General features: G+C 46.9%; 2 pseudogenes; both read right to left on the reverse strand.

Moving 5' to 3' along the window:
* Positions 1-1,932: 1,932 nt before the first annotated feature.
* LOC141269125 (5S ribosomal RNA) lies at positions 1,933-2,052 on the reverse strand (annotated as a pseudogene).
* An 11,550-nt stretch (positions 2,053-13,602) lies between these two features.
* On the reverse strand, positions 13,603-13,721 carry LOC141268184 (5S ribosomal RNA; annotated as a pseudogene).
* Positions 13,722-22,575: the final 8,854 nt, after the last annotated feature.

Consider the following 22,575-nt stretch of genomic DNA (forward strand, 5'->3'; position numbering starts at 1 on the left):
ATAATGAACACAATTATGGACTGTACAATATCTACATGCTGTAATTTATTTCATAGGAGTTTTCATCTAAAGACTGTGTTATAAAAGAACCAAGAAGAAGACGAGACGACGACCCGATGACAACAGATGATGACGATTGAACCCGCGATTGCTTCAATTTAGATATAGGGAAGTATAATTATACATATTAAATGAATATTAGTCACGGCTTACCATAACATGAATTCACATCATTATATAGCAATAATCCGATATTGATACTATTATTACTATTATTATTATTATGGAAATTTAATGATATTGCCAAGGAAGAAGGAAAGAAAAAATGATTGATGAATGTATCTTCTTTTGAGAAATTTCAGTTAAAGTCCTTTTATTCTCAAAAAAGGGGGAAATGTTAAATGGTTAATTATGGAAATTCATTTGGAATGTTAATCGATAATCATTTTTCTGAGTTCTATGCCTCAGCCATCGTGTCTAGTTGACATGCGCTATTTGTGTGTGTATTTTTGGTTCACTATCATATGTAGAACAGGTGTCCATACGACTGGCTATAAAAGCCCATGGTACAGAAAGGGGGGCTCTCTTGCTCTGCCCACCCCACAAGACACAGAATCTTCATGCTGAGAAGCAGATGACATGTAGGCCTGGACACATGCTTGACAAACACATGATTTACCAGCCAGGATCCAAGGAAAGATGGGTGAATCTCAACAATTAAGCTAATTATGGACAAATGGACAATTACTTTATAACTAATTATTGTATGTACCTGCTGCAATCTGATTCTTTTTAATGGACAATCCAAGAACAAATAGATACATTTTTTTATAAGAATATCGTGATATTGATATTTTGAGAAGTCCTCAGTAGAAACAAATTAATACAGGAAGAGTATTATTTTACAGTCTCCTATCAAAGTACTAACCAGGCCCGACCCTGCTTAGCTTCCGAGATCAGATGAGATCGGGCGTGTTCAGGGTGGTGTGGCCGTAGGCAGAGACAAGCCTCTCACTTGCTGCTTTTCTACTTTGAAGCCTGGCTGCCGGCTGCCCTTTCCAGTGCTCAGCAAGACCAGGTCCTTTTGTGCTTTCCCTTCTTTTCAATTTTTTTGCTGGCTTCCTTAAAAGGTCTTGTAGACACAACGCCCCACTCAGAGCCGCTGAGCTCACTGATCGGCTGCAGCGCTGTCGATGGAACGTCAGCTTCACGGCCAATGCCACAGGCCGGGAGCAGAGGCGAGACTCACTGGTAGACCCGGGTAGGGTGAGTAGAGCGCGGTTAGTTGCTTTCTAATAGCCTGCAGCCGGGGATTACTTTTTAATGAAAGGGAACAATCCCTTTGACTGTCTGCAGCGCGCCACACCTAGGAAGCGCACTCTCACACACAAGCCAGCATGCACACGTGCTCGCACGTGACAACACCCCCTATCTGCCCCTACAACCTCTCCGTCACCATGCATCAGACTCTCCTGCCTGTTTTATGATTTCAGGGCCCTAGCAGGAATCACTCCCCCCCTCCCCAATTCCTTCCTTGCCTTCCTTGCACTGAGGTTAGCTCTTTGTCAGCCGTCTGGCTTGGTTACACAAGCTTCTTTGCAGAGAAACGTGTTACTTCTGCTGGCCCTCGCTAGACGGCCGGCATCCAAAACCTTCCCTGGGCACCTGCTGAAAGCCTGGCCCCTTCACGGCCCCGGGTGCTTTTAACGCCATCATTTCCACACGGCGAGCTGCGGAGTCAATAAGCACTCCTAGCCGTGGCAAGGAGCTCGGTGTCAGGCCTGCGTGAAGGGCGGCGGGGTAGCGTACTTAGCTGCCAACTGGCTCAGAGGCCTTGGGGCTTCCATCATCTAAGTTACTTAAGGTCGGTGTCCGGCAAGGCGCCGTTCCATGCTAGCCGAGTTGGGCAGTAGGGCAAAATGTCATCAAAATGGTCTACAGCACCCGGTGTTTCCAGGAGGTATCCCATCCAAGTACTGTCCGAGCCCAGCCCTGCTTTGCTCCCGAGATCAGACAAGATCGGGTATATACAAGGTGGTATGGCCAGTAGACTCTGCACGATCCATCTCCCGACCAGCCTTTCTCAGGATCACTTGGTGGCGAGCAATCTGGCCGTGACGGGGCGGGCTCCGAAGGGTCCATGCAAAGGCTATGCCGTCCCTACAGGTGTGGTTTGTTTAGCAGTGATTCACCCGCCGCATCAGGTGTATTCAAAAATGGCTCGGCGCAGGGTCTCCTGCAGGCTAAACCCTTCATCGCGGTAATGTGACTGAAAGAGCAAGCTGGACCCGTAACTTGGGGGCGGAGCGAGACGTCCAGGGGTGAATGAAGGAAGAGGGTGAGATGGTTGCCAGTGACTTTGAGCTGCTCTTCAGGGGGGAGGGTCGTGTTGCCTGCAAAGGTCTTCTGCTTGGGGTTACCGTTGGTTGCCTCCAGCCACGCGGGAGACGCTGGTCCTGGTGAAAAGGAGCCTAGTATTAAAAGTAAAGAAGCAACAATGCTGGAGGCCCACGGTGGTCAGAAGTAGAGATGAGCGTTGTTCTACTCGAACTGTTCGCCAATCTCAAATTCGAGCTGTTTTGGGCGGTGTTCGATCCGTTCTGCGAACACGAACAATTTGAGAAAAATTCGGCTGTTCGAGGTTATGTTTGATAACTGTTCGTGCACCAAAATCATAACTGGATTTTTTCTCAGTAATGATGAAAATTAATGTTAATACGCAGTTTGAGTGTACAGCGGGGTGGGGGGAGGGGCAGGGGATGGATCTCTGCAGGAACAATGAAGATCTCCATTTTTTTTTCTCTTTCCCGCATTTACAGTGGGGAGGTGCAATCTGTCAGCCTATCAGCAGCGCACACACGGAGCGAAGTGCTTTTTTTCACACAAGCAAGGGCATGTGTCATTGGCAGTGTATGTCACATGTCCTTGCCCTATAAGACCAAGCCATTTTCCCCGTTGCCACCATTTTCTCACTGCTGCAACTGCGTCTTAGACGGCACCGCTGTTGCTGTGTGCGCTATACCTTGTTAATTTCAAGCCAATTTTCGCACAAATCTACGGATAGCTTGGGAGTAGGGAATAGTTGTGATTGCAGTCCTTTTAAGGACTAGGTTACAGCATTTCCTATGACTTTTATCAGGCAGGTCTGTGCTCTTAAATAGATAGGTTGTGGGAGTAAAGACTAATTGTAATTGGAGTCCTTTTCAGGACTAGGTTACATCAGTTCCTATCAGTTTTTGCCAGGCAGGTCTGTGCCAGTGCTGTGCAAGTTTTTTTCACAGCATTTGGCTGAATCTAGCAAAGCTAATCCTTTTTGGCCTATTGCAGAGTGTGTTAGTCAGGGGAGTAGCCTATCTGTGTTGCAAGATATACCACCTGTGTATAGAATACCAATTTTTTTACTGCACCTAGTGAAGTAAAATCTTTTGGGCATAGCATCATTCTATTAGTCCATCTATACTGACCTCCATCAGGTTGCAAACTGAATATATTTTTTTCTGCATCTACCTCTGAAAAAATATTGGGCTTCTAGCTGTGTGTGGGTCTTGTTCTATTAATCCATCTATACAGACCTCCATCAGGTTGCAAACTGAATATAATTTTGTTCTGCATCTACCTCTGAAAAAATATTGGGCTTCTAGCTGTGTGTGGGACTTGTTGTATTAGTCCATCTATACTGACCTCCATCAGGTTGCAAACTGAATATATTTTTTTCTGCATCTACCTCTGAAAAAATATTGGGCTTCTAGCTGTGTGTGGGTCTTGTTCTATTAATCCATCTATACAGACCTCCATCAGGTTGCAAACTGAATATAATTTTTTTCTGCATCTAGCTCTGAAAAAATATTTGGCCTTCTAGCAGTGTGTGGGACTTGTTCTATTAGTCCACCTATACTGACCTCCATCAGGTTGCAAATTCAAAATAATTTTTTGGATGCATCTCGCTCTGAAAAAATATTTGGCCTTCTAGCAGTGTGTGGGACTTTCTCTGTTAGTCCATCTATACTGACCTCCATCAGGTTGCAAACTGAATCTAATTTTTTTCTGCATCTAGCTCTGAAAAAATATTTTGCCTTCTAGCAGTGTGTCGGACTTTCTCTATTAGTCCATCTATACTGACCTCCATCAGGTTGCAAATTAAAAATAATTTTTATCTGCATCTACAGTACCTCTGAAAAAATATTTGGGCTTCTAGCTGTGTGTGGGACTTGTTGTATTAGTCCATCTATACTGACCTCCATCAGATTGCAAACTGAATATATTTTTTTCTGCATCTACCTCTGAAAAAATATTGGGCTTCTAGCTGTGTGTGGGTCTTGTTCTATTAATCCATCTATACAAACCTCCATCAGGTTGCAAACTGAATATAATTTTTTTCTGCATCTACCTCTGAAAAAATATTGGGCTTCTAGCTGTGTGTGGGACTTGTTGTATTAGTCCATCTATACTGACCTCCATCAGGTTGCAAAGTGAATATAATTTTTTCTGCATCTACCTCTGAAAAAATATTGGGCTTCTAGCAGTGTGTCGGACTTTCTCTATTAGTCCATCTATACTGACCTCCATCAGGTTGCAAATTAAAAATAATTTTTATCTGCATCTACAGTACCTCTGAAAAAATATTTGGGCTTCTAGCTGTGTGTGGGACTTGTTGTATTAGTCCATCTATACTGACCTCCATCAGGTTGCAAACTGAATATATTTTTTTCTGCATCTACCTCTGAAAAAATATTGGGCTTCTAGCTGTGTGTGGGTCTTGTTCTATTAATCCATCTATACAAACCTCCATCAGGTTGCAAACTGAATATAATTTTTTTCTGCATCTACCTCTGAAAAAATATTGAGCTTCTAGCTGTGTGTGGGACTTGTTGTATTAGTCCATCTATACTGACCTCCATCAGGTTGCAAAGTGAATATATTTTTTTCTGCATCTACCTCTGAAAAAATATTGGGCTTCTAGCTGTGTGTGGGACTTGTTCTATTAATCCATCTATACAGACCTCCATCAGGTTGCAAACTGAATATATTTTTTTCTGCATCTACCTCTGAAAAAATATTGGGCTTTTAGCTGTGTGTGGGACTTGTTGTATTAGTCCATCTATACTGACCTCCATCAGGTTGCAAATTGAATATAATTTTTTTCTGCATCTAACCCAGCCAGTAGTTTTGGCCTAATACCACAGTTTGGCCACTCAGCTCTGCTCGGTTACCATCCATTGTTTTTTTGTGCAAACAACTCCAGAGTTGTGAATAAGTTAACCACCAAAATGAGTGGAAAAAGGCCTGCTGCTGGTGGAAAGGGGAATAGGCGTGTTGGGAAGGGGAAAAAAGGTTGTGTCCGTGGGGTAGGTGTTAAAGCAACAGTAACATCTGCAGAAGAAAGACCATCTTTCAGCCAAACTAAAATGTCTACTTCTTTTAGCAGACAATGTGATAAGATCCCTTTCTTACGGCCACGCCAATCGCTACAAATTCCAGATGAGACACAAAAACAGCAGGTGCTTCAACGGATATCAAGTGCTCCTTTAAGTGGGCTCTCCTCCACATCAACTTCAACATCACAAATACTCCAGTCCTCAAAGGTGTCACCCAAATCGCACTTGCTTCCTCACAGCTCCCAAATCTCCAGCTGCCCATCTGAGTATGAGGTAGAACAGATGGTTGAGTCTGCAGAGCTGTTTACTCATACTATAGCCTGGGAATCAGAGGTCGACTCCAGCGCTTCTGTGAATCCAGACGAGGAAATGATCTGCACTGATGCCCAGAATCTTTATGAGTCGGATCCAGGAACAGACGCAGAAGGTTCTGACCATAATGTAGACCCTCATTCCCAAACTGTAACTCCTGTTGGTGGAGACAATGAGGAAGACGATGATAAGACTCAAATACCTGATTGGAGCGACAACTTTAGTTTTTTTTCAGGGCAGGAACAGGTTGGCTCTGAGGACGACGGGTGTGATAACGCACAGGGTGATGATGATGAGGTTGGAGATCCCACTTACTGTCAACCCACAGTCAGCCAAGAGATGAGGTCAGCAGAGGAGGTGGAGGAAGATGCTAGTGACGACGAGGTCAGGTTGCGCCTTCCTGGACAGAGACGTAGTACTGGAAGCACGTCAACAACTGCATCCTCAAACACAACTCTGCCTCTCACCACAAGTCGTGGTGGCTCTTCAGGTCGCATGGGTGCTAAGCCTTGCATAGCCTGGGCATTTTTTCAGATCGATAAAGATGACCCAACTCGTGTTATCTGTAACATTTGTCAGCAAAAGCTAAGTAGAGGCCAAAAAATACATAGTTTGAGTACTTCATGCATGAACCGGCACATGGACATGAAGCATAAGTTGCAGTGGGAAGCTCAGTGTGCTACAATGCGGCCTAGCCGGCCGGGCCAACCACCGTCTGCCATATCTTGTGCATCCGCGGCCTCTTCATCCTCTGTGACTGGGGGGACAGCAGTCACACCTGTTTTGGGGCGCAGACCTGCCACCTCTTTACCCGCAACAGCCAGCGTGATTGGCAGGTCATCATTTTCTTTGGAGGTGGTAACACCAGCTGGTGTTGAGCGCTGTCCGACATCGATAGAACCACCTTTGGATCAAGGCAACCTAACATGTCTGCCTGCATCTTCCTCACAGACCGGCAGTTTCCCGGGGACACCCTTATCAACCCCGTCTAAGCACAATAGCCAGCCCTCGGTCCCTCAGATGTGGACAAGTAAAAGACCATTTCCTCCTAGCCATGAGAAAGCTAAGAGGTTGAATTTCACCATCTGCAAGCTCTTGGCTACAGAAATGCTGCCTTTCCGCCTGGTGGACACAGAGGATTTTCGAGACCTTATGTCCGTCGCAGTGCCCCAGTACCAGATGCCCAGTCGGCACTACTTCTCAAAGAAAGGTGTGCCTGCGCTCCACCAGCATGTCGCACACAACATCACCGCTTCTTTGAGAAACTCTGTGTGTGACAGGGTGCATTTCACCACAGACACTTGGACGAGTAGGCATGGACAGGGGCATTACATGTCGCTGACTGGGCACTGGGTAACTATGGTGACAGCAGGACAATGGGCTGCTGTCCAAGTCTTGCCGTCCCCACGAGTTGTGCGTCAATCCTCTTTATGTCAAAGTTCCTCCACTGCTTCTGCCTCCTCAACCTCCTCTCGGTCTTCCACCTGCACCCAAAGCCTGTCTGGTCATGCCACAAGCTTTCTAACTGCGCAGAAGGGATCCTGCACACCTCCTTACTATGCTGGCAGTAGGGCTCAACGTCATCAGGCGGTTTTTACTTTGAAATGTCTGGGAAATGTGAGTCACACAGCTGAGGAGTTGTGGTCAGCTCTGGAGAACCAATTTCATGAATGGCTGTCTCCACTGGACCTGAAACCAGGGAAGGCCGTGTGCGACAATGCTGCAAACCTGGGTGCGGCCCATCGCCGGGGCAATGTCACACACGTGCCTTGTATGGCTCACGTGTTGAACCTGGTTGTCCAGCAATTTTTAGCCCACTATCCCAGACTAGATGGCCTTCTGCAGAGGGCACGGTCGCTGTGTGCTCACTTCCGCCGTTTGCATCCCGCAGCTCATCGACTTACATCTCTACAGAAGTCGTTGGGCCTGCCACTTCACCGGCTAAAATGCGATGTGCCTACCCGGTGGAATTCAACTCTGCACATTTTGCAGCGACTGTGGCAGCACCGACAAGCCCTGGTGCAATACATTCTGACGTATAGCCTGGGCCAACGAGATCCAGAGGTGGGTCAAATCACGCTGGAGGAGTGGTCTCAGATCAGGGACCTATGCACCCTTCTGCACAGTTTTGAAATGGCGACGAAGATGTTTAGTGCTGATGATGCCATTATCAGCATGACTATTCCGGTGATTTACATGCTGGAGCACATGTTAAACAGAATTCGGAGTCAGGTGGTGGCACAAGAGGAGGTGGAGGAAGTAGAGGAGGAGGAGTTGTATGCGGAAGGGCTAACATCTGCAAGGTCCAGACGGTCGGCAGCACCAAGGTGGCAGGCATGTGAGGGTGGGGGAGATGGTTTTACCAGGGCGCATGGTAGCAGCCAAACTAGTGAGGAAGGTGCAGGAGCCCAGGAAGAAGTGGAGGACGAACTGATGGAAGACTCATCAGATGAGGGAGACCTTGATCACATTTCTGTTGTGCGAGGTTGGGGGGAGAGGACAGAGGAAGGAAGCATGATTGTTACCTCGCCACCAACACAACAGGGACTTGTTGCTCCTGGATGCGCAACACACATGAGTGCCTTCTTGCTGCACTACCTGCAACATGACCCTCGAATTGTGAGAATTAGAAATAATCCTGACTACTGGGTTGCCACACTGTTAGATCCCCGGTACAAAAGTAAATTTGCCGAAATTATTCCTGCCATAGAAAGGGATGCACGCATGCAGGAGTATCAGCAGAGACTGTTGCAGAATCTTACATGTGCTTTTCCACAAAACACCAGTGGTGCACGTAGTGAATCTCACAGTTCCAACTTGCCAACCGTGGGACCGTCAAGTGTTCAGCACTCAAACCGTAACAGAACCACAGTATCTGCTGGTAACATCAACTTTGCGGAATCATTTCACCACTTTTTTAGCCCATCCTTTGCAAGGCCACAGGAGACAAGAAGTCTGACACATAGTCAACGCCTAGAGACGATGGTACAGGAGTATCTCCAAGTAAACATTGAAGCCACGACTGTGTCACTGGACCCTTGCTCTTTTTGGGCTTCCAATCTGGATAAATGGCCGGAGCTAGCCACTTACGCCTTGGAGATCTTGTCATGCCCCGCAGCCAGCGTTCTGTCTGAACGTGTGTTCAGCGCTGCTGGTGGTGTGATGACAGATAAGCGCACGTGGCTCTCCACTGATAATGTAGACAGACTCACGTTCATAAAGATGAACAAATCATGGATCTGAAACGACTTTTCTACCCCTGTGTCATCCTGGGGAGAGTAAAAGCTTGATGATTGGTTAAAATCACCCTACCAACCGTTTTAAGCTTTCAAATTACTAATCATGTTTATCTGTATCTTGACTGGAAAATAATTTGGGCTTTGTAGCAGTGTGCAGCACTGATCCTATTAGGCCATCTATAATAAGCTCCACCAGATTTAAAATTAAAAATAATTTTTAGCTGCATCTAGCCCGGAAAATAATTTTGGGGCTCCGAGATGCGCAAGACACATAAGTGCCTTCTTGCTGCACTACCTGCAGCATGACCCTCATATTGTCAGAATTCGAAGTAATCATGACTACTGGGTTGCCACACTCTTAGATCCCCCAAACTTTTCGATCAACCTTTTCATTTTAATAAAGACCAAAAAATGGTCATTTTTGAAATTATAAGCATTAGCAGGTTGTTAGAAACTGAAATCAAACAGTTTTCAACTCAAAACTTTATTCTAGGTGATGTTACATTTTCACATAGGACCCCTTGTTCGAAAGGAGCTTCTGAACTCTCTCGTCCATTGAATTTGTCAGGTTTTGGATGGTTTCTGCTTCAATTGTTTTGCATGAGGACAGAATACCCTCCCAGAGCTGTTGCTTAGATGTGAACTGCCTCCCGCCATCATAGACACTCCTTTTAATGATGCTCCAAAGGTTCTGAATGGGGTAGAGGTCAGGGGAGCATGGGGGTCACACCATAAGTTTGTCCCCTTTTATGCCCATATCAGCCAGAGATGCAGATGTTTTATGTGCAGCATGAGATGGTGCATTATCATGCAGAAAAATGATCTTGCTGTGAAATACACGGTTCTTCTTCTTGAACCATGGCAGGAAGTGCTGTTTGAGAAAATCCACATACATTATGGAGTTCATCTTTAGCGCCTTCAGGGATCCTAAAGGGGCCGACAATCTCTCTCCCCATGATTTCAGCCCAAAACATTACTCCACCTCCTCCTTGTTGGCGCTGTAGCCGTGTTTGCGTGGGGTGTCCATCAACCAGCCATCCTCCACTCCATCCATCTGGACCATCGAGCGCTGCATGGCACTCATCCGTGAACAAAACAGTTTTGAAATCAGTCTTCATGTAATGTTTGGCCCACTGGAGCCGTTTCTGCTTGTGTGAAGTGGATAGAGGAGGTCGACAGGATGGCGTATGCACAGCTGCAAACCTCTGAAGGACCCTGCATCTTGTTGTTCGGGGGACGTTGGAGGCACAAGCAGCTTCAAAAACTTGTCTGCTGCTATGACAAGGCTTTTTTGCCGCTGCTCTTTCAACCTGACGTAATTGCCTGTAGGAAAGAGTCCTCAATTTGCCCTTATCAGCACGCACACGTGTGTACTGTGAATCAGCTACATACTTCTTGATTGCCAAGACACTTCATCCTGATCATCGCACAATGTTGATTGTAGTCATGCCTTGACCTAAACACTCCACAATTTGTTGCTTCTCAGCAGCCGACACATCCTTTTTCTTTCCCATTTTGGCAGAAAATGTAGGCTGCCTAATAATGTGAGAGAGCCTTCTTAAGTAGTCTTGCCTTTCATTGGACACACCTGCCAAACTAATTAGCACAGGTGTCTGCAATTGCTTACAGTGATATAAAGAGCCCTGACACACATCACCATCAATGAGTTTAACTGACAAACAAACAAATTCTTCCCTTATCACTCCTAAACACTTTTTGCATAATAATTTGGAACGCAGTGTACATGTGCTTTTCCACAAAACACCAGTGGTTCACGTAGTGAATCTTACAGTTCTAACTTGCCAACCGTGGTCTGTATGGAATTGTTCAATAAAGGGCCCAAAATTAAGATAACATAGATGGGAGAGGTCTCTATGAATAGGAATTCCTAAGTATTTGATACCCTGTGAGGGCCAGGCAAAGGGAAAGTTGGACTGGATGGAATCCTATATGGATTTGGGGAGGGAGACATCGAGGGCCTCAGACTTCGCTGCATTGATTTTAAAATTTTACCATGTAACAAAGTGATCTATTTCAGCCATAACAGCAGGGATGGATATATGTGATTGAGTGATATATACTAGGACATCATCAGCAAATAGAGAGCACTTGTACTCGGTGCCTCCCACCTCAATCCACCTAATATTGGGGTTATGGCGAATTGATGAGAGCAGGTGCTCCGTCACTAGGATGTATAAGAGAGGGGACAGAGGACATCCCTGCCTTGTCCCATTGGTGATTGTGAAAGGTGATGAAAATCTTCTGACGCACCCCCTGGGCCTTGGGACACCCGGAGCCGGACCCTTTTTGGTGGATGCTGGTGGTTGTAGTCTTCGTGGCGGCGACCCGGTTCCGTGGCTCAGGGCGGTCAAACCAGTGGCGGAACTATTTATGTGGTTTTGATGTTTAAATGTCCGACTACGCCACTCGTGGATTGCGGTCAGAGTGAACCGCCGCTACAGGGCAGACCGCTGTGGCTGGTGTTGTGGGTGCAGCAGAGCGTAGCATAACTCCCCACGGGAGGAGTATAGCCTCAGGGCAGTGTATGCGGAGGATGGGGGTGATGGTGCAGGGCAGCAGCAGTAACGACACGGAGTCAGTGATGCAGTCCAGGGCCTTTACTCACAGTTCTTATTATCCAGACCACGTCTGCAGGTAACGGCTGCCCACGTCTTACTGTGCTCACCAGGTGAGGGGCTCAGACAACTCCCAGATAACTTTGGAGCACTTCACAGGACCCCCTTTGTGTGTCCTTTGTCTGGCCTTTCTTACCAACAATTCTGTCCGGCTGCCTCGGGCCTCCTCTTGGTAAACTTGGCGCCAGTTTCCCTGACCCTATGTGGTGCCTTCCTAGCGGGTGTAGCGAGGGGCTGCGCCACATAAAATGTCAGAGCCTCCGGTTTCTAGCTGAGGGTCGTTTCCTGCCTCCACTAGCTCGGGGACCGGTCTCCCCCTTTGGCCTGACCCCTCCACGCAGGTGGATTCGGGCGTGCGGTGGCGACTCGCCCGTCCACACCCCTGGGATCCCTTCATTCCTTGTTCCTGGAGCCTTCTCCGCTCCTCTTCCTTCCTTCTCCCTCTTCCAGGCCTGGGCCTCTGTTACTAGGCCCGCCTCCGGAGCAGAGTTCATGCAGAGCCCCTGCTCCCTGCCACTTCTGCTCAGACTTCTCTGCACTGAACTAAGATGGTGCCCACCTTTTATACTCCCTTCTCAATGCACCCAGGAACTGCTTCCTCCCTGCTCCTGCACTACAGGGTTCCCCTTCCTCAGTGTTCCCTCCCCCCACTCCAGCCAGGAACAGGGACTGTCGTGCCCATCTCAGGGGCATATTGGTCGCCCTGCCCCACGGCAATGTGGTGTAATGCATGCAGGTGTCGGGTCCTGATCCACACTCCATCCTTACCTGAGAGTGAGATATCACACCTCTGGGTGAGGTGCAATACGTCTGTAGCAACCGAGCCCTCAGGGTGCTACAGTTCCATTTATCTTCAGCCTAGGTGACGTATTGCGATACAGGGCCGTGATTTTGGCTATAAAAGGGTCCCCTAGACCCCTACCCCAAGCTTTTTAAGAGAATCATATATGGCGTGCCAGGAGACTCTATGGAATGCTTTCTCAGCATCCAACGAGAGTATCTAATTACAAATTTTTAACTGCATCTAGCCCAGGAAATACTTTGTGCCTAGTAGCAGTGTCTGCTAGTCAGCGGATTATCCCAGCTGTTAAGCAAGCTACACCACCTGTAGTTTAGACACTTAATTATTTCAAAGGAAATGCTTCGGGACCATGGGATACTTAGTGAAGAGCATCAGGAGGCACCCCAAGGCATAGGGGCTGGGACTGGCAGTAGGATGCCTTGCGGTGGACAGCCGAGCTCGATCCTTATAAAAGCTTTTTAACTGCAGCAGCTTTAGTGGACGCTACTGGAGCTGGAATTACCGCGGCTGCTGGCATGAGACTTGCCCTCCAATAGATCCTTGTAAATGGATTTAAAGTGTATTCATTCAAATTAGAGAGACAATTTAAATTAAAAAGCTTAGAGCTGCCTCCACCACAGGGGGGCTCGCTCGACCCACCAGCGGACAGGCACCAGTATTGGGAGAGGGGGGCTGGCCGTCAGGGTTCACCGCGGCTCTGGCACAAACCCGGCGACACGGAGGTGGCACGGGCAGGAGCGGACTGGCCGTGTCGGCTTCTCACTTTTTGGATTTTAGAAGGGCATGACATGCCTATATCTGTGTCTCCCCCTCCTTTTACTCCTCCACCTCTTTTATTTTCGCATGACTATATGTACTTGTCACTTTTCCATGTGTTAGTTATGTCTTCTGAGCAGTTTGTCAGCTTTTGGACACCTTTGAAGGTGTTTTCTATGTGTTTCTATGTGTTTTTGTTTGCCTGCCATTGGTTTTAACGGTGTTCGAAGGTGTTCGACGAACAGTTCGACGAACAGTTCGGCGAACACACGGGTGTTCGACGAACCGAACCGAACTCGAACACTACGGGGGTGGCTCAACACTAATCAGAAGGATGCTGGTATTTTGCAGAGATGAAATAGCGCAAGAGAGAAAGCAAATGAAAAAAAGAAAAAAGAATGAATGTGTGCACTTGTGAAAGGGAATGGAAAAAAGGCACAGAAGAGAGTGACCCCTGCTGGTGGAAGGAAAGAAAAGGCAAAAGCCTACAGCACCTGGTATTCCTAGGCAGTCTCCCATCCAAGTACTAACCAGTCCCAACCCTGTTTAGCTTCTGAGATCAGACGAGAACAGGCATGTTCAGGGTGGTGAGGCCGTAGGCAGAGACAAGCCTCTCACTTGCTGCTTTTATACTTTGAAGTCTGGCTGCCGGCTGCCCCTTCCAGTGCTCAGCAAGACCAGGTCCTTTTGTGCTTTCCCTTCTCTTCAATTTTTTTGGTGGCTTCCTTAAAGGTAGAGATGAGCGTTGTTCTACTCGAACTGTTCGCCAATCTCAAATTCGAGCTGTTTTGGGCGGTGTTCGAGCCGGTCGGCGAACACGAACAATTTGAGAAAAATTCGGCTGTTCGAGGTTATGTTCGATAACTGTTCGTGCACCAAAATCATAACTGGATTTTTTCTCAGTAATGATGAAAATTAATGTTAATACGCAGTTTGAGTGTACAGCGGGGCGGGGGGAGGGGCAGGGGATGGATCTCTGCAGGAACAATGAAGATCTCCATTTTTTTTTCTCTTTCCCGCATTTACAGTGGGGAGGTGCAATCTGTCAGCCTATCAGCAGCGCACACACGGAGCGAAGTGCTTTTTTTCACACAAGCAAGGGCATGTGTGATTGGCAGTGTATGTCACATGTCCTTGCCCTATAAGACCAAGCCATTTTCCCCGTCGCCACCATTTTCTCACTGCTGCAGCTGCGTGTTAGACGGCATCGCTGTTGCTGTGTGCGCTATACCTTGTTAATTTCAAGCCAATTTTCGCACAAATATACAGATAGCTTGGGAGTAGGGAATAGTTGTGATTGCAGTCCTTTTAAGGACTAGGTTACAGCATTTCCTACGACTTTTATCAGGCAGGTCTGTGCTCTTAAATAGATAGATTGTGGGAGTAAAGACTAATTGTAATTGGAGTCCTTTTCAGGACTAGGTTACATCAGTTCCTATCAGTTTTTGCCAGGCAGGTCTGTGCCAGTGCTGTGCAAGTTTTTTTCACAGCATTTGGCTGAATCTAGCAAAGCTAATCCTTTTTGGCCTATTGCAGAGTGTGTTAGTCAGTGGAGTAGCCTATCTGTGTTGCAAGATATACCACCTGTGTATAGAATACCAATTTTTTTACTGCACCTAGTGAAGTAAAATCTTTTGGGCATAGCATCATTCTATTAGTCCATCTATACTGACCTCCATCAGGTTGCAAACTGAATATAATTTTTTTCTGCATCTAGCTCTGAAAAAATATTTGGGCTTCTAGCGGTGTGTGGGACTTGGTCTATTAGTCCATCTATACTGACCTCCATCAGGTTGCAAATTAAGAATAATTTTTTTCTGCATCTAGCTCTGAAAAAATATTTGGGCTTCTAGCAGTGTGTGGGACTTGGTCTATTAGTCCATCTATACTGACCTCCATCAGGTTGCAAATTAAAAATAATTTTTTTCTTCATTTATCTCTGAAAAAATATTTGGGCTTCTAGCAGCGTGTGGGACTTGTTCTATTAGTCCATCTATACTGACCTCCATCAGGTTGCAAATTAAAAATATTTTTTTTCTGCATCTAGCTCTGAAAAAATATTTGGGCTTCTAGCAGTGTGTGGGACTTGGTCTATTAGTCCATCTATACTGACCTCCATCAGGTTGCAAATTAAAAATAATTTTTTTCTGCATCTAGCTCTGAAAAAATATTTGGGCTTCTAGCAGTGTGTGGGACTTGGTCTATTAGTCCATCTATACTGACCTCCATCAGGTTGCAAATTAAAAATAATTTTTTTCTTCATTTATCTCTGAAAAAATATTTGGGCTTCTAGCAGCGTGTGGGACTTGTTCTATTAGTCCATCTATACTGACCTCCATCAGGTTGCAAATTAAAAATAATTTTTTTCTGCATCTAGCTCTGAAAAAATATTTGGGCTTCTAGCAGTGTGTGGGACTTGGTCTATTAGTCCATCTATACTGACCTCCATCAGGTTGCAAATTAAAAATAATTTTTTTCTGCATCTAGCTCTGAAAAAATATTTGGGCTTCTAGCAGTGTGTGGGACTTGGTCTATTAGTCCATCTATACTGACCTCCATCAGGTTGCAAATTAAAAATAATTTTTTTCTTCATTTATCTCTGAAAAAATATTTGGGCTTCTAGCAGCGTGTGGGACTTGTTCTATTAGTCCATCTATACTGACCTCCATCAGGTTGCAAATTAAAAATAATTTTTTTCTGCATCTAGCTCTGAAAAAATATTTGGGCTTCTAGCAGTGTGTGGGACTTGGTCTATTAGTCCATCTATACTGACCTCCATCAGGTTGCAAATTAAAAATAATTTTTTTCTGCATCTAGCTCTGAAAAAATATTTGGGCTTCTAGCAGTGTGTGGGACTTGGTCTATTAGTCCATCTATACTGACCTCCATCAGGTTGCAAATTAAAAATAATTTTTTTCTGCATCTAGCCCAGCCAACAGTTTTGGCCTAATACCACAGTTTGGCCACTCAGCTCTGCTCGGTTACCATCCATTGTTTTTTTGTGCAAACAACTCCAGAGTTGTGAATTAGTTAACCACCAAAATGAGTGGAAAAAGGCCTGCTGCTGGTGGAAAGGGGAATAGGCGTGTTGGGAAGGGGAAAAAAGGTTGTGTCCGTGGGGTAGGTGCAGAAGAAAGACCATCTTCCAGCCAAACTAAAATGTCTACTTCTTTTAGCGGACAATGTGATAAGATCCCTTTCTTACGGCCACGCCAATCGCTACAAATTCCAGATGAGGCACAAAAACAGCAGGTGCTTCAACGGATATCAAGTGCTCCTTTAAGTGGGCTCTCCTCCACATCAACTTCAACATCACAAATACTCCAGTCCTCAAAGGTGTCACCCAAATCGCACTTGCTTCCTCACAGCTCCCAAATCTCCAGCTGCCCGTCTGAGTATGAGGTAGAACAGATGGTTGAGTCTGCAGAGCTGTTTACTCATACTATAGCCTGGGAATCAGAGGTCGACTCCAGCGCTTCTGTGAATCCAGACGAGGAAATGATCTGCACTGATGCCCAGAATCTTTATGAGTCGGATCCAGGACCAGACGCAGAAGGTTCTGACCATAATGTAGACCCTCATTCCCAAACTGTAACTCCTGTTGGTGGAGACAATGAGGAAGACGATGATAAGACTCAAATACCTGATTGGAGCGACAACTTTAGTTTTTTGTCAGGGCAGGAACAGGTTGGCTCTGAGGACGACGGGTGTGATAACGCACAGGGTGATGATGATGAGGTCGGAGATCCCACTTACTGTCAACCCACAGTCAGCCAAGAGATGAGGTCAGCAGAGGAGGTGGAGGAAGATGCTAGTGACGACGAGGTCAGGTTGCGCCTTCCTGGAGAGAGACGTAGTACTGGAAGCACGTCAACAACTGCATCCTCAAACACAACTCTGCCTCTCACCACAAGTCGTGGTGGCTCTTCAGGTCGCATGGGTGCTAAGCCTTGAATAGCCTGGGCATTTTTTCAGATCGATAAAGATGACCCAACTCGTGTTATCTGTAACATTTGTCAGCAAAAGCTAAGTAGAGGCCAAAAAATACATAGTTTGAGTACTTCATGCATGAACCGGCACATGGACATGAAGCATAAGTTGCAGTGGGAAGCTCAGTGTGCTACAATGCGGCCTAGCCGGCCGGGCCAATCACCGTCTGCCATATCTTGTGCATCCGCGGCCTCTTCATCCTCTGTGACTGGGGGGACAGCAGTCACACCTGTTTTGGGGCGCAGACCTGCCACCTCTTTACCCGCAACAGCCAGCGTGATTGGCAGGTCATCATTTTCTTTGGAGGTGGTAACACCAGCTGGTGTTGAGCGCTGTCCGACATCGATAGCACCACCTTTGGATCAAGGCAACCTAACATGTCCGCCTGCATCTTCCTCACAGACCGGCAGTTTGCCGGGGACACCCTTATCAACCCCGTCTAAGCACAATAGCCAGCCCTCGGTCCCTCAGATGTGGACAAGTAAAAGACCATTTCCTCCTAGCCATGAGAAAGCTAAGAGGTTGAATTTCACCATCTGCAAGCTCTTGGCTACAGAAATGCTGCCTTTCCGCCTGGTGGACACAGAGGATTTTCGAGACCTTATGTCCGTCGCAGTGCCCCAGTACCAGATGCCCAGTCGGCACTACTTCTCAAAGAAAGGTGTGCCTGCGCTCCACCAGCATGTCGCACACAACATCACCGCTTCTTTGATAAACTCTGTGTGTGACAGGGTGCATTTCACCACAGACACTTGGACGAGTAGGCATGGACAGGGGCGTTACATGTCGCTGACTGGGCACTGGGTAACTATGGTGACAGCAGGACAAGGGGCTGCTGTCCAAGTCTTGCCATCCCCACGAGTTGTGCGTCAATCCTCTTTATGTCAAAGTTCCTCCACTGCTTCTGCCTCCTCAACCTCCTCTCGGTCTTCCACCTGCACCCAAAGCCTGTCTGGTCATGCCACAAGCTTTCTAACTGCGCAGAAGGGATCCTGCACACCTCCTTACTATGCTGGCAGTAGGGCTCAACGTCATCAGGCGGTTTTTACATTGAAATGTCTGGGAAATGTGAGTCACACAGCTGAGGAGTTGTGGTCAGCTCTGGAGAACCAATTTCATGAATGGTTGTCTCCACTGGACCTGAAACCAGGGAAGGCCGTGTGCGACAATGCTGCAAACCTGGGTGCGGCCCTTCGCCGGGGCAATGTCACACACGTGCCTTGTATGGCTCACGTGTTGAACCTGGTTGTCCAGCAATTTTTAGCCCACTATCCCAGACTAGATGGCCTTCTGCAGAGGGCACGGTCGCTGTGTGCTCACTTCCGCCGTTCGCATCCCGCAGCTCAGCGACTTACATCTCTACAGAAGTCGTTGGGCCTGCCACTTCACCGGCTAAAATGCGATGTGCCTACCCGGTGGAATTCAACTCTGCACATGTTGCAGCGACTGTGGCAGCACCGACAAGCCCTGGTGCAATACGTTCTGACGTATAGCCTGGGCCAACGAGATTCAGAGGTGGGGCAAATCACGCTGGAGGAGTGGTCTCAGATCAGGAACCTATGCACCCTTCTGCACAGTTTTGAAATGGCGACGAAGATGTTTAGTGCTGACGATGCCATTATCAGCATGACTATTCCGGTGATTTACATGCTGGAGCACATGTTAAACAGAATTCGGAGTCAGGTGGTGGCACAAGAGGAGGTGGAGGAAGTAGAGGAGGAGGAGTTGTATGCGGAAGGGCTAACATCTGCAAGGTCCAGACGGTCGGCAGCACCAAGGCGGCAGGCATGTGAGGGTGGGGGAGATGGTTTTACCAGGGCGCATGGTAGCAGCCAAACTAGTGAGGAAGGTGCAGGAGCCCAGGAAGAAGTGGAGGACGAACTGATGGAAGACTCATCAGATGAGGGAGACCTTGATCACATTTCTGTTGTGCGAGGTTGGGGGGAGAGGACAGAGGAAGGAAGCATGATTGTTACCTCGCCACCAACACAACAGGGACTTGGTGCTCCTGGATGCGCAACACACATGAGTGCCTTCTTGCTGCACTACCTGCAACATGACCCTCGAATTGTGAGAATTAGAAATAATCCTGACTACTGGGTTGCCACACTGTTAGATCCCCGGTACAAAAGTAAATTTGCCGAAATTATTCCTGCCATAGAAAGGGATGCACGCATGCAGGAGTATCAGCAGAGACTGTTGCAGAATCTTACATGTGCTTTTCCACAAAACACCAGTGGTGCACGTAGTGAATCTCACAGTTCCAACTTGCCAACCGTGGGACCGTCAAGTGTTCAGCACTCAAACCGTAACAGAACCACAGTATCTGCTGGTAACATCAACTTTGCGGAATCATTTCACCACTTTTTTAGCCCATCCTTTGCAAGGCCACAGGAGACAAGAAGTCTGACACATAGTCAACGCCTAGAGACGATGGTACAGGAGTATCTCCAAGTAAACATTGAAGCCACGACTGTGTCACTGGACCCTTGCTCTTTTTGGGCTTCCAATCTGGATAAATGGCCGGAGCTAGCCACTTACGCCTTGGAGATCTTGTCATGCCCCGCAGCCAGCGTTCTGTCTGAACGTGTGTTCAGCGCTGCTGGTGGTGTGATGACAGATAAGCGCACGTGGCTCTCCACTGATAATGTAGACAGACTCACGTTCATAAAGATGAACAAATCATGGATCTGAAACGACTTTTCTACCCCTGTGTCATCCTGGGGAGAGTAAAAGCTTGATGATTGGTTAAAATCACCCTACCAACCGTTTTAAGCTTTCAAATTACTAATCATGTTTATCTGTATCTTGACTGGAAAATAATTTGGGCTTTGTAGCAGTGTGCAGCACTGATCCTATTAGGCCATCTATAATAAGCTCCACCAGATTTAAAATTAAAAATAATTTTTAGCTGCATCTAGCCCGGAAAATAATTTTGGGGCTCCGAGATGCGCAAGACACATAAGTGCCTTCTTGCTGCACTACCTGCAGCATGACCCTCATATTGTCAGAATTCGAAGTAATCATGACTACTGGGTTGCCACACTCTTAGATCCCCCAAACTTTTCGATCAACCTTTTCATTTTAATAAAGACCAAAAAATGGTCATTTTTGAAATTATAAGCATTAGCAGGTTGTTAGAAACTGAAATCAAACAGTTTTCAACTCAAAACTTTATTCTAGGTGATGTTACATTTTCACATAGGACCCCTTGTTCGAAAGGAGCTTCTGAACTCTCTCGTCCATTGAATTTGTCAGGTTTTGGATGGTTTCTGCTTCAATTGTTTTGCATGAGGACAGAATACCCTCCCAGAGCTGTTGCTTAGATGTGAACTGCCTCCCGCCATCATAGACACTCCTTTTAATGATGCTCCAAAGGTTCTGAATGGGGTAGAGGTCAGGGGAGCATGGGGGTCACACCATAAGTTTGTCCCCTTTTAAGCCCATATCAGCCAGAGATGCAGATGTTTTATGTGCAGCATGAGATGGTGCATTATCATGCAGAAAAATGATCTTGCTGTGAAATACACGGTTCTTCTTCTTGAACCATGGCAGGAAGTGCTGTTTGAGAAAATCCACATACATTATGGAGTTCATCTTTAGCGCCTTCAGGGATCCTAAAGGGGCCGACAATCTCTCTCCCCATGATTTCAGCCCAAAACATTACTCCACCTCCTCCTTGTTGGCGCTGTAGCCGTGTTTGCGTGGGGTGTCCATCAACCAGCCATCCTCCACTCCATCCATCTGGACCATCGAGCGCTGCATGGCACTCATCCGTGAACAAAACAGTTTTGAAATCAGTCTTCATGTAATGTTTGGCCCACTGGAGCCGTTTCTGCTTGTGTGAAGTGGATAGAGGAGGTCGACAGGATGGCGTATGCACAGCTGCAAACCTCTGAAGGACCCTGCATCTTGTTGTTCGGGGGACGTTGGAGGCACAAGCAGCTTCAAAAACTTGTCTGCTGCTATGACAAGGCTTTTTTGCCGCTGCTCTTTCAACCTGACGTAATTTCCTGTAGGAAAGAGTCCTCAATTTGCCCTTATCAGCACGCACACGTGTGTACTGTGAATCAGCTACATACTTCTTCATTGCCAAGACACTTCATCCTGATCATCGCACAATGTTGATTGTAGTCATGCCTTGACCTAAACACTCCACAATTTGTTGCTTCTCAGCAGCCGACACATCCTTTTTCTTTCCCATTTTGGCAGAAAATGTAGGCTGCTTAATAATGTGAGAGAGCCTTCTTAAGTAGTCTTGCCTTTCATTGGACACACCTGCCAAACTAATTAGCACAGGTGTCTGCAATTGCTTACAGTGATATAAAGAGCCCTGACACACATCACCATCAATGAGTTTAACTGACAAACAAACAAATTCTTCCCTTATCACTCCTAAACACTTTTTGCATAATAATTTGGAACGCGGTGTACATGTGCTTTTCCACAAAACACCAGTGGTTCACGTAGTGAATCTTACAGTTCTAACTTGCCAACCGTGGTCTGTATGGAATTGTTCAATAAAGGGCCCAAAATTAAGATAACATAGATGGGAGAGGTCTCTATGAATAGGAATTCCTAAGTATTTGATACCCTGTGAGGGCCAGGCAAAGGGAAAGTTGGACTGGATGGAATCCTATATGGATTTAGGGAGGGAGACATCGAGGGCCTCAGACTTCGCTGCATTGATTTTAAAATTTTACCATGTAACAAAGTGATCTATTTCAGCCATAACAGCAGGGATGGATATATGTGATTGAGTGATATATACTAGGACATCATCAGCAAATAGCGAGCACTTGTACTCGGTGCCTCCCACCTCAATCCACCTAATATTGGGGTTATGGCGAATTGATGAGAGCAGGTGCTCCGTCACTAGGATGTATAAGAGAGGGGACAGAGGACATCCCTGCCTTGTCCCATTGGTGATTGTGAAAGGTGATGAAAATGTTCTGACGCACCCCCTGGGCCTTGGGACACCCGGAGCCGGACACTTTTTGGTGGATGCTGGTGGTTGTAGTCTTCGTGGCGGCGATCCGGTTCCGTGGCTCAGGGCGGTCAAACCAGTGGCGGAACTATTTATGTGGTTTTGATGTTTAAATGTCCGACTACGCCACCCGTGGATTGCGGTCAGAGTGAACCGCCGCTACAGGGCAGACCGCTAAGGCTGGTGTTGTGGGTGCAGCAGAGCGTAGCATAACTCCCCACGGGAGGAGTATAGCCTCAGGGCAGTGTATGCGGAGGATGGGGGTGATGGTGCAGGGCAGCAGCAGTAACGACACGGAGTCAGTGATGCAGTTCAGGGCCTTTACTCACAGTTCTTATTATCCAGACCACGTCTGCAGGTAACGGCTGCCAACGTCGTACTGTGCTCACCAGGTGAGGGGCTCAGACAACTCCCAGATAACTTTGGAGCGCTTCACAGGACCCCCTTTGTGTGTCCTTTGTCTGGCCTTTCTTACCAA

This window comes from Phyllobates terribilis, unplaced genomic scaffold (genome assembly GCF_046119375.1).
Source record: "Phyllobates terribilis strain yellow unplaced genomic scaffold, ASM4611937v1 Scaffold_4__5_contigs__length_816908805, whole genome shotgun sequence".
NCBI lineage: Eukaryota > Metazoa > Chordata > Amphibia > Anura > Dendrobatidae > Phyllobates > Phyllobates terribilis.